The sequence below is a fragment of the Oryzias melastigma genome, linkage group LG17, assembly GCF_002922805.2.
Source record: "Oryzias melastigma strain HK-1 linkage group LG17, ASM292280v2, whole genome shotgun sequence".
Lineage (NCBI taxonomy): Eukaryota > Metazoa > Chordata > Actinopteri > Beloniformes > Adrianichthyidae > Oryzias > Oryzias melastigma.
This window is the reverse complement of record NC_050528.1, coordinates 27,342,805-27,352,558: the sequence shown is the minus strand read 5'-3', so window position 1 is coordinate 27,352,558 and position 9,754 is coordinate 27,342,805.

The window sequence follows — 9,754 nt, the reverse complement described above, 5'->3', positions numbered from 1 at the left end:
ATCTGCTCGCCTTCAGCCTGTGAGACAGAAACAGCAGAAATCTGCGTTTTTGGGCCTCAGATTATCACCTCCGGCTGTCGGAACACGCCGTCTTTGCGTGTCAGCTCTAGCTTACGTAAAAGTCCTGGATGTTTCCCAGCATGCACTGCTCCGTTTCTCTGGTTGTCTTGGAGACACAGATGTTGCTGCTCTGATAGGAACATCTGAACCAGGTAGAGGCTCAGACACAGATCTGTGCTGACCGCTCCGCCACAGGAACGACTACAGCGAGGAGAGGGGCATTCTGGGTAAGCTGTTGTGTCAGCATTTAAACCTAAATTACAGGTTCTACCGTGTTTGTTGTTCCTGCGGTCATCTGCAGGTGACACACCACAACACCTGAGAGGGGGTGGAGTCTGCTGAACTGTTGGTACTCGGACCAGCATGTGCAGCAGCAGCTGGGCTGATCTGAGAGACTTAGCAGGCTGCTGTCAGGTAATCCTTCTCACCTGAGAGGCACAGGTGAACGGCCACTTCATCTGAAGGATCTGCAGCTGAGCGTCTCATGACGGCGCCGTCTGTGTGCTCAGTCGGTCTGTGGGGTTCATCAGAGACTCCTCCCTCCTTTGGGTTCAGAGGTCAAAGGTCTCCAGCAGGTCTGCTCCAGAGCTGGGATGTTCTGGGTCTCCACGGTTCTCTGCTGGTTCTGATGATTGTGGGTGGAGTCATCCAACACATTCAGTTTTAGTGTTAAAGTTTGATGCTGAGTGTTGTTCTCGATGCTGGACGCTCAGGAGCTGGTCCGTTTCAGAGGAACCTTTCTTCGTTCCTGCGCTGAGAGAAGACAGAAGTGGCCGGAGTGAGGAGAGCCGGGGGTTCAAATCCCGGTTCACTGCTCCAGCGTCTCTGTAGAAACAGCCGCTCATCCACTTCAGCTAAAGGTTTGAACAGGTTCAGGTCTGAGCCTAATGTGACCCGTCAAAGATTGACTCTCAGACTCACCTGTCCTAGGTCAGAGTGACTCGGTTCTTGTGACCGGGTCACAATTCAACAGGACAGCTGGTTCTGGTTTCCTCTTTCCTGTCGGTGTTGATGGAAGTCTGACGTTTGAATTCACATCAGTCACAGAACCGTTAGTAAACCGCAGAGGAGTCGGTCCTGAAGAGATCCTGGTTGGTTCTGGACAAGAGTCAGTCCTAAAGAGATCCTGGTTGGTTCTGGACAAGAGTCAGCCCTACAGAGATTCTGGTTGGTTCTGGACAGGAGTCAGTCCTAAAGAGATCCTGGTTGGTTCTGAAGAGATTCTGGTTGGTTCTGGACAGGAGTCGGTCCTGAAGAGATCCTGGTTGGTTCTGAAGAGATTCTAGTTGGTTCTGGACAGGAGTCGGCCCTAAAGAGATCCTGCTTGATTCTGGACAGGAGTCAACCCTACAGAGATCCTGGTTGGTTCTGGACAAGAGTCGGCCCTAAAGAGATTCTGGTTGATTCTGGACAGGAGTCGGTCCTAAAGAGATCCTGGTTGGTTCTGAAGAGATTCTGGTTGGTTCTGGACAGGAGTCGGTCCTGAAGAGATCCTGGTTGGTTCTGAAGAGATTCTGGTTGGTTCTGGACAGGAGTCGGTCCTGAAGAGATCCTGGTTGGTTCTGAAGAGATTCTGGTTGGTTCTGGACAGGAGTCGATCCTGAAGAGATTCTGGTTGGTTCTGGACAGGAGTCGGTCCTAAAGAGATCCTGGTTGGTTCTGAAGAGATTCTGGTTGGTTCTGGACAGGAGTCGGTCCTGAAGAGATCCTGGTTGGTTCTGAAGAGATTCTGGTTGGTTCTGGACAGGAGTCAGCCTAAAGAGATCCTGGTTGGTTCTGGACAGGAGTCGGTCCTGAAGAGATTCTGGTTGGTTCTGGACAGGAGTCGGCCCTAAAGAGATCCTGGTTGGTTCTGAAGAGATTCTGGTTGGTTCTGGACAGGAGTCGATCCTGAAGAGATTCTGGTTGGTTCTGGACAGGAGTCGGCCCTAAAGAAATCCTGGTTGGTTCTGGACAGGAGTCGGCCCTGAAGAGATCCTGGTTGGTTCTGGACAGGATTCTGATCCGTTCACAGAGAAGTTTGTCCTCCATATCCTCCACACAAGTAAACTTCCTGCTCTTCTTTCTAACCTTAAACATGTTGCAGCTGTTCTACAGCATCAATCAAAACTCGCGTTACCTGTTGAAGGTGATCTTTGCTCGTTGGTCCGTTTTCTAAAGCGGTTTCAGATCCTGACGGTGAATTCTGGTTCTGTTCATCTTTCCGTCTCTTCTCACCACAGCAGCAGATTCTGCAGCTTCAGACTAAAAGAGTTTAAAGAAAATGATCAAAGGTTCTGGGTCGCTTCTCTTTAGGAAAACATCAACTTATTCTCCTTATCCTGGTGCATTGTGGGTAATGTTTTTGTCTTCATGTTTGGGGAGATTAGCAGCAAAATAACGTCTTCAACTGTCATCAAGTTTGGTGTAAAGTTGAGTGTTCTTGTGTGTTGAGTAAATCCGAATCGGATCCTGCTGCTGGTTCTGTCTGCTCCGTTAACTCATCCAGCCCTCCTCTTCTCTTCCAGGTGATGCTGGCGGCCTCCTATTGGTCACTGCTGGCACCAGCCATCGACATGGCGGAGGATTCTGGGAAGTACGGCTCGCTGGCGTTTGTGCCGGTGGCGGTGGGGTTCGCTCTGGGAGCAGCTTTCGTCTACGCTGCAGACCTGGCCATGCCGCTGCTGGTAAGAGCCCAGACCCAGTGGACCTCCGGTTCTGACTGGCAGAACTCTGGTACCGTCGGGCAGAACTCTGGTACTGACTGGTGGAACTTCAGTTTTGACTGGTTTTGACTGGTCAGTTTGGTCAAGCGGGATTCCGGTTCTGTCAGGCGGGATTCCGGTTCTATCAGGCGGGATTCCGGTCCGTCAGGCGGGATTCCGGTTCTGTCAGGCGGGATTCCGGTTCTATCAGGCGGGATTCCGGTCCGTCAGGCGGGATTCCGGTTCTATCAGGCAGGATTCCGGTTCCATGATCTTTTTTGGCTGGTGTTCCACTCGTTCTGATTTTGGCTTGATAATTATCTCTACTGGCAGTATGAGGAGATTCCTAAACCCTACAGAAGTTGACCAGGTTGTTCAACTTCTCCAGGATGGCACATCCACACGTGCTGCAGCCAGAAGGTTTAATGTGTCTCCCAGCACAATCTCCAGAACATGGAGGAGACGTCAGGAGACTGCTGGTTATTCTGGGAGAGCTGGACAGGGCCGTAGAAGGTCCTCAACCCCTCAGCAGGACCCATACCTGCTCGTGCCCTACAGAATGACCTCCAGAGGTCCACTGGTGTGANCCGATACCTGCTCCTTTGTGCAAGGTGGAACAGGCTGAGCACTGCTTGTGCCCTACAGAATGACCTCCAGAAGGCCACTGGTGTGAATGTCTCTACCCAAACAATCAGGAACAGACTTCATGGAGGTGGCCTGAGGGCGCGACGTCCTGTAGTGGGCCCTGTTCTCACTGCCCAGCACCGTGGAGCTCCACTGGCATTTGCTCAAGAACACCAGAATTGGCAAGTCCGCCACTGGCGCCCTGTACTTCTCACAGACGAGAGCAGGTTCACCCTGAGCACCTGTTATAGACGTGAAAGAGTCTGGAGAAGACGAGGAGAACGTTATGTTGCCTGCAACGTGGCTCAACATGACAGATTTGGTGGTGGGTCAGTGATGGTCTGGGGAGACAGGAGGGACGCACAGACCTCTACTGCCTAGGAAATGGTGCTCTGACTGCTCCTTTAATTTTTGTGAGCAGTATATATATATTTGAAAAGCACCTAAAAATGTTAATTAGGAAATAAAATTCACATTCTCATAATCCAACTCTTATTATTGTGATAAATGCACTAAGAAAATACTACTGCAACAGTACTAAGCGCACTCCCCTTCCCCACCAGGAGCGCACCTGCCCGCAATATCGCTCATCTCACTCCTACCTTCCTGCGTGCGCACCCACACTCAGTGCACCGCCCTACCCCACCATGTGCTCGTCTGCAGTAACGCTCAGTGAACCCCCACTTTACCGTGTCTACGCCCGCGCAGGTGGCGGGGTGGGGGAAGAGAAAAAAGTAGAAGAAGACTAAAGAGAGTTGATAAAAAAAGAGCATGGCTCTCGGGAAGAAGTCAGAAGGGAAAAAGTCAGTAAGCTGCGTCGTCATCGATGACTGTTGTCACAGTAGATTGGTCAAAGTTGCAGGGAAGTTGCGGTGTAAACAAAAGGTTGCGAGGTGAGCAGCAGGTGAATGGGGGGGGGTTTGCTTGATTCTTGTATTAATAGTTACAATCGCAACATCACAAAATCCTGGAGGGTCTGAAATACAATTAATAACATAATGAAAATAATATATCTAGAAATATTATATTTCTTGGTTGTCCCCACTGCCAAATGATACACTTTATCACAATGTATCATCAACAAACTTTTCCAAGACCAGATTTTTTTGCATTTTAGTCTTACTCTATATTACATCTACTCCTGCAAAACAAAAGTTTTACAAAAATATCATTATATTTCGGTTAAAATTACCATTTTTCTGCCATCACCAGGTTTTGACTCATTGTTGTTACCAAAACACATTTCATACTATTAAATATTTGGCACATTCTATCAGTGATATTTTCATGTCCTTTATTTATATTTTTAATAAAAAAAAAAAAAAACTAAAATTTCATTCGTGTTACCCAAAGTATTTTCTAGAAAATATGTCTGGATTTTTAAGTTAAAATATTAATTTAAATCTCTCAAATGGGCTCCATAAATGCAAAGTGGCTTAGCTTAACACAGTAGCTAATTTTATGCAAAAATCTAATTGCTGTTTTGCTCATTGCTGTTCCTCAAAAAAGGGAGAAATAAGTGTGTTACTCTCCTCAGATGCCTTTTAATAATCATTAAAAGAATATGATGAAATGAGAAAAACATCATAAATGAATGAATATTCTCATTTATGTGATGGTTGGTAACTTTGCTGTTACCTGAGTTTTCAAGAAAAACATCAGTAATCATTCTCCATGTTTGAGTTTTTATGATTATCATTGACATTTTTTCCAGGTACAGGGGGTGTGTCTGTATTAGAGTCGCTTTCCGCTGTGTTTCTGTGTCTCTGTGAATGAGCTGGAAGGCTCACTGTCTTGTATTAATCCAAGGGAGGAAAATAAAACTTGGAGACTTTTTTCCTTTTTTTAATGTCTCGATGAGACCTGAGCTGGCTGCTTCTGCATCCGACAGCGTCTCGCTCTCTCTCTCTGCTGGTATATTGTGAGCCATGCCGCAGTAGTGAAAGTCGCTGATCTGTCCAGAGTGCATCCAGCGTTCAACCCAGAGTAGCTGGATGAGCTCTGAGAACTTGGGCTCAAATAGGTAAAGGAAAAAGATGAACAGTCTAGACAAAACGCTCGCTTTGGACTAGTAATTTACCCGCTGATCAAGTCACTGAAAATGACCCATGCTCAATGGTGAGTTACTGATTGGCAGATGCGATGCAGCGACCTGTTGAGCTGCCTCTGCTGCGCGAATCACGTTCATTGTGAATTCACCTCTATTCTATTCTTTTCTTAAATACTATATTTTATTTTACCATATTGTATTTTATTCTATTCTAATGCTTTATATAACATGTTTTCCTCATGATTTTATTGGTTGATGTGGATCATGTGTTGATGTGAATCCTCCCTCAGTGTTTCATTAGCAGCTGTAACCACAGAGACTCTGATCAAACAGGAATGAACAGAATCCATCTGATATGAAGCTGTGCTTTGAAAACCACTTCCCTCCTCTTTGAAGAGTAGTCCATATCTGTCTTCAGGTTTTTGTACAGCCTCTTCTACACTTTGGATCACTGTGGTGGGTTTAGAACACAGTAGTAGAGAGCTGTGTCTGCCAGAGTTAACTTTGTGATGATCAGTTCAGTTGATGTGTCTGTTGTTCTGGATATATATCGTTTATCTGGAATATGTTCATTTGTGTTATCTTTTGCTCCTTTCCAGAGAATAAACTGAGGAGCCTGAAGGTCAGAATCATGTTTGAACCAGTAAAGATCGGGATAGCTATAATCAGTCTGATAGTTACATTTCATTGTAAGAGATTTTCCTTCAGTTCTTGTAAGTTCATCCTGATCAGGAAAGATTGTGTCTCCAGCTGTGAGTCCAAAAAGTGGAGAAAATGAAGCCATTAGATGAATGAGATGATGAGTTCATGCAGCAGCTTCAAGCAAACTTGAATCTCTGTTCTTAAACTCACCTAGAATGTGAGATAGAAGCAAAAAGAGGTAAAGCAACATGTCTTTGGAGTTCTTGAAGACACACAGACAGCAGATGAACTCTGTTCTTCCACTGCAGCACAATGAGGGAGAAATAATGATGATCTGAAGTTCAGTGGGCGGGGCCCTTTTTTTGCTCAACTCTATCAGTTAAAGGAATCAAACTAGTTACTTTTAGCAAAAGTACAAATCCTGGTGCTTTACTTCAATGTGACGCCGTGTCTCTGTGTGTGTTTGGGGGGAGTGGTGGGGATCTTATTTGAGATCACGACTGGCTGGGGAATCAAGTGGGCGGGGCAAGCCCCATGATCTGCACGTGTGCACAGCACTGCCAATATTTAACAGAAGTGTCAGCAGCAGAGGTAGCATTTTCAGGATGGAAATGTAACCCAATTTATTTGTTTGAAAGAAAATGGACAAGTGCTCATATCAAATTCTTCTGGTGTCCCTGTAGAAAGACAGTTACCGATGTCTGTCTCAAAATGTTCAATTCTCACAAACTGTCAAGTCAGTGTGTTCCTGTGATAAAGCAGCACCATTAAAACCAGACAAACTGGACTTTATGGATTAGTAACTCACACAAAACTGAACACAAGTACTGTAAAGAATGTTGTAGAAATCATTCTGTAGCTGACCGTTATTTTTGTGCAAATTTTGTTTTGTAGTTTGATCATTCTGAACGACCATGTTAAAGTTCAGGTTAAACTAGTGCAGGAGAGATATTCTTTCTTCATTATTGTTAATTATTCTTGTTGATGTTTTGCATTTTAATGATTGAAACTATTTGTTTAAACAACATTTAGGATGACTAAAATAGTGGATATTTAAAACCCTTTTATCCAGTTTATGTGAAGTTAATATCAATATTTATATATAGCTTCTTGTAGTGTTTTTTGCGATAATTCTGATAAATAAATGTTTGACTTTTTACACCTCAGTCCTCCGTATATGTTGTAACTTAACAGCATAATTTCATTGAACTGAATCAGCATAGAAGTGTAATTTCTATTAATTAAATGATTGCCTTTAATAAAAATGGACAGAGAGAACACAGCAGCTCTTCAGCTCCAACATGAAGCTTCATGTTCTGCTGTGAAGCTCCTCCTCCTGCTGTGGTTTGTTTCTGTGGAGCAAAGCCATGAAGAAAAGTTTCTGAGTTCTTCAGTTTGCAGAGAACCAAGTCAAGGCTTTGAAGTTCACTAAAGTTGATGTGTGGATCATCTGTCAGTGTTTTCTTGTTGGTCTTTTACTGTCATTATTATTTATTACTTACTATTAACCAAAATATAAAAAACTGTCATTTTCTAAAACTTTTTTTAGTGGCAGTTGTTCCATAGAAATTACCCTCTGAGTTGTTGGCGGGACTCTTGTTGCAGACTTACCCGAACGCCATCTTCCCTTGGTTTTTGCTGAGAGCTCTCTGTTGAAGCAATCTCCCTCTAGCTTACAGCTACTCACGCCCCAACGTTACTGGTTCAACAAAAATGGCGAGCAGCATCAGAGCTATTCAGTCTTACAGCTTTGAGCAAGATGCAAGCTCAGGAGAAAAATCTCCCGGACGTTGTTTCTACATCCGTGTTGGTCTCTTGACTGAGAGCAGCTAGCTACTTAGTTCAGAGCTTCTATCTAACAAAATCAAAACAATAAAACGTATTCAGAACCTCTCTTTCGGCCAGGAAAGAACCAGCGAGGAACTGAAGCGGGACCTTCGACTTCCCAGAAAAAAATCTGCTGTTTACAGACAAACCGAGTCTTCCTCGACAAAAACGGATTTCTGGAGACATCAGCTCTCACGCCGCAGGAGCCGCTCTGTGTAATGAAATGTGGCGACAGTCTTCAATCCAATGTTTCACAAACACAGATAATAAAGATGAAGACACGGTGGATTCACGTTTATTATTATATTCAGAAAATACCCGTTTTACGATGGTTGTGTCGTTTTATTTTGCTTTATTTATCCATTATACAGTTCAGACTCGGCTAAAGTTAGCGTTTGATTAGCATCTACTTTGAAGTGAAGGGGGAATTTAACCACAAAGGCTAAGTTTAAACCTTTAGACTTGTTAAAATCATTGAACTAGCGCGCCCGACCGCACGTTTTTTTTTCTGTCTGTGACCTGGTACCAAGTGCGCCACGGACCGATACCGGTACCGGTCAGCGGCCCGAGGGTTGGGGACCGCTGTCTTAAAGTTCACAGCAGCCCTTAAGTTGTGCTCCAAAATCTCTTTGAGCTGTCACACAGCGGTTGTAGTGTAAGTCATCCAGATAGAAGCTAACTCTTTAGCAGATAGCATTCTCTTCTGTAACTTCCGACAACAAACAACTCCATTGCTTAGCTGATTCTTTACTATTTTTTGATTGGTCAAAAGGAAGTGGAGGCGGGATTTAGCATATATGTGGTGGAAGGCCCCGCCCATCTTGACAGAATGCAAAGCAGTTTGAATAATGGCACACTTTGAGTGCGTGGATGAAACTGAGAATGCATTACAGCGGGGGGCGCTGTTTTGCATGATGAATTGAGTTTTGAAACACACAGAGCGTGGGATTTTACTATGCAGTAGATTTAAAGTTACTTTAAAATGAATTTGAACCAAACCATGGATTGAAATGTCCTTTTTAAATATTGAATTGTAAATTACAAAATGCATAGTCATTTGAATTATGACATCAAAAACCCAAGACAATATAGAATGCAATTGATTTTGTTTTTATTCAATATTTTACTTTTCAAAATTATAATATTGAAATGAAATTGCAAAAGGAATTGTCATATCAAAAGCCTAATCTGAATATTGAATTGTCAATTAAAAAATGCATTTCAAAATGAAAGGTCAAACTGCATATTGAATTGTAAATTACAAAATGCATTATCATTTGAATAATGACGTCAAAAACCCCTGACAATTTACAATGCAATTGATTTTGTTTTTATGCAATATTTTATTTTGGAAAATTGTGATATTGAATTGTATATTTTCAAATTGAATTGTAAATTACAAAATGCATTCTCAAATTGCATGATGAATTGCAAATTGAATTGTCAATTGAAAAATGCATAAAACTTTGAATTATAAGCAAAAAAAACTTCCATACTTGTCCTCTATAGAGCCAGAAATAACACACATATACACACATACATATATATATATATATATATATTTTATATATATATATATATATTAATTTTCAAACTGAACATTTATTTTATTTTTTTTCTAAAACTGTGCCTTTTTTGTTCTCATTTTAGTGTCAATTGTAGCAATGACTTTATGTACCTTTCGTAAATTGTTAACTTAGAGAAATGCTGTTTCCATGTGGTGTTTGAATGATTGGAACAATGAAAAACAAAAAGATAAATGCAAAATTACCTTCTGCACCTAAACTAGGGTAAATTTATTTGTAGTGAACCATCTATGGGGAGACTCCAAAATATATTTCATCAAAACCTCTGGTCAAGATATGGT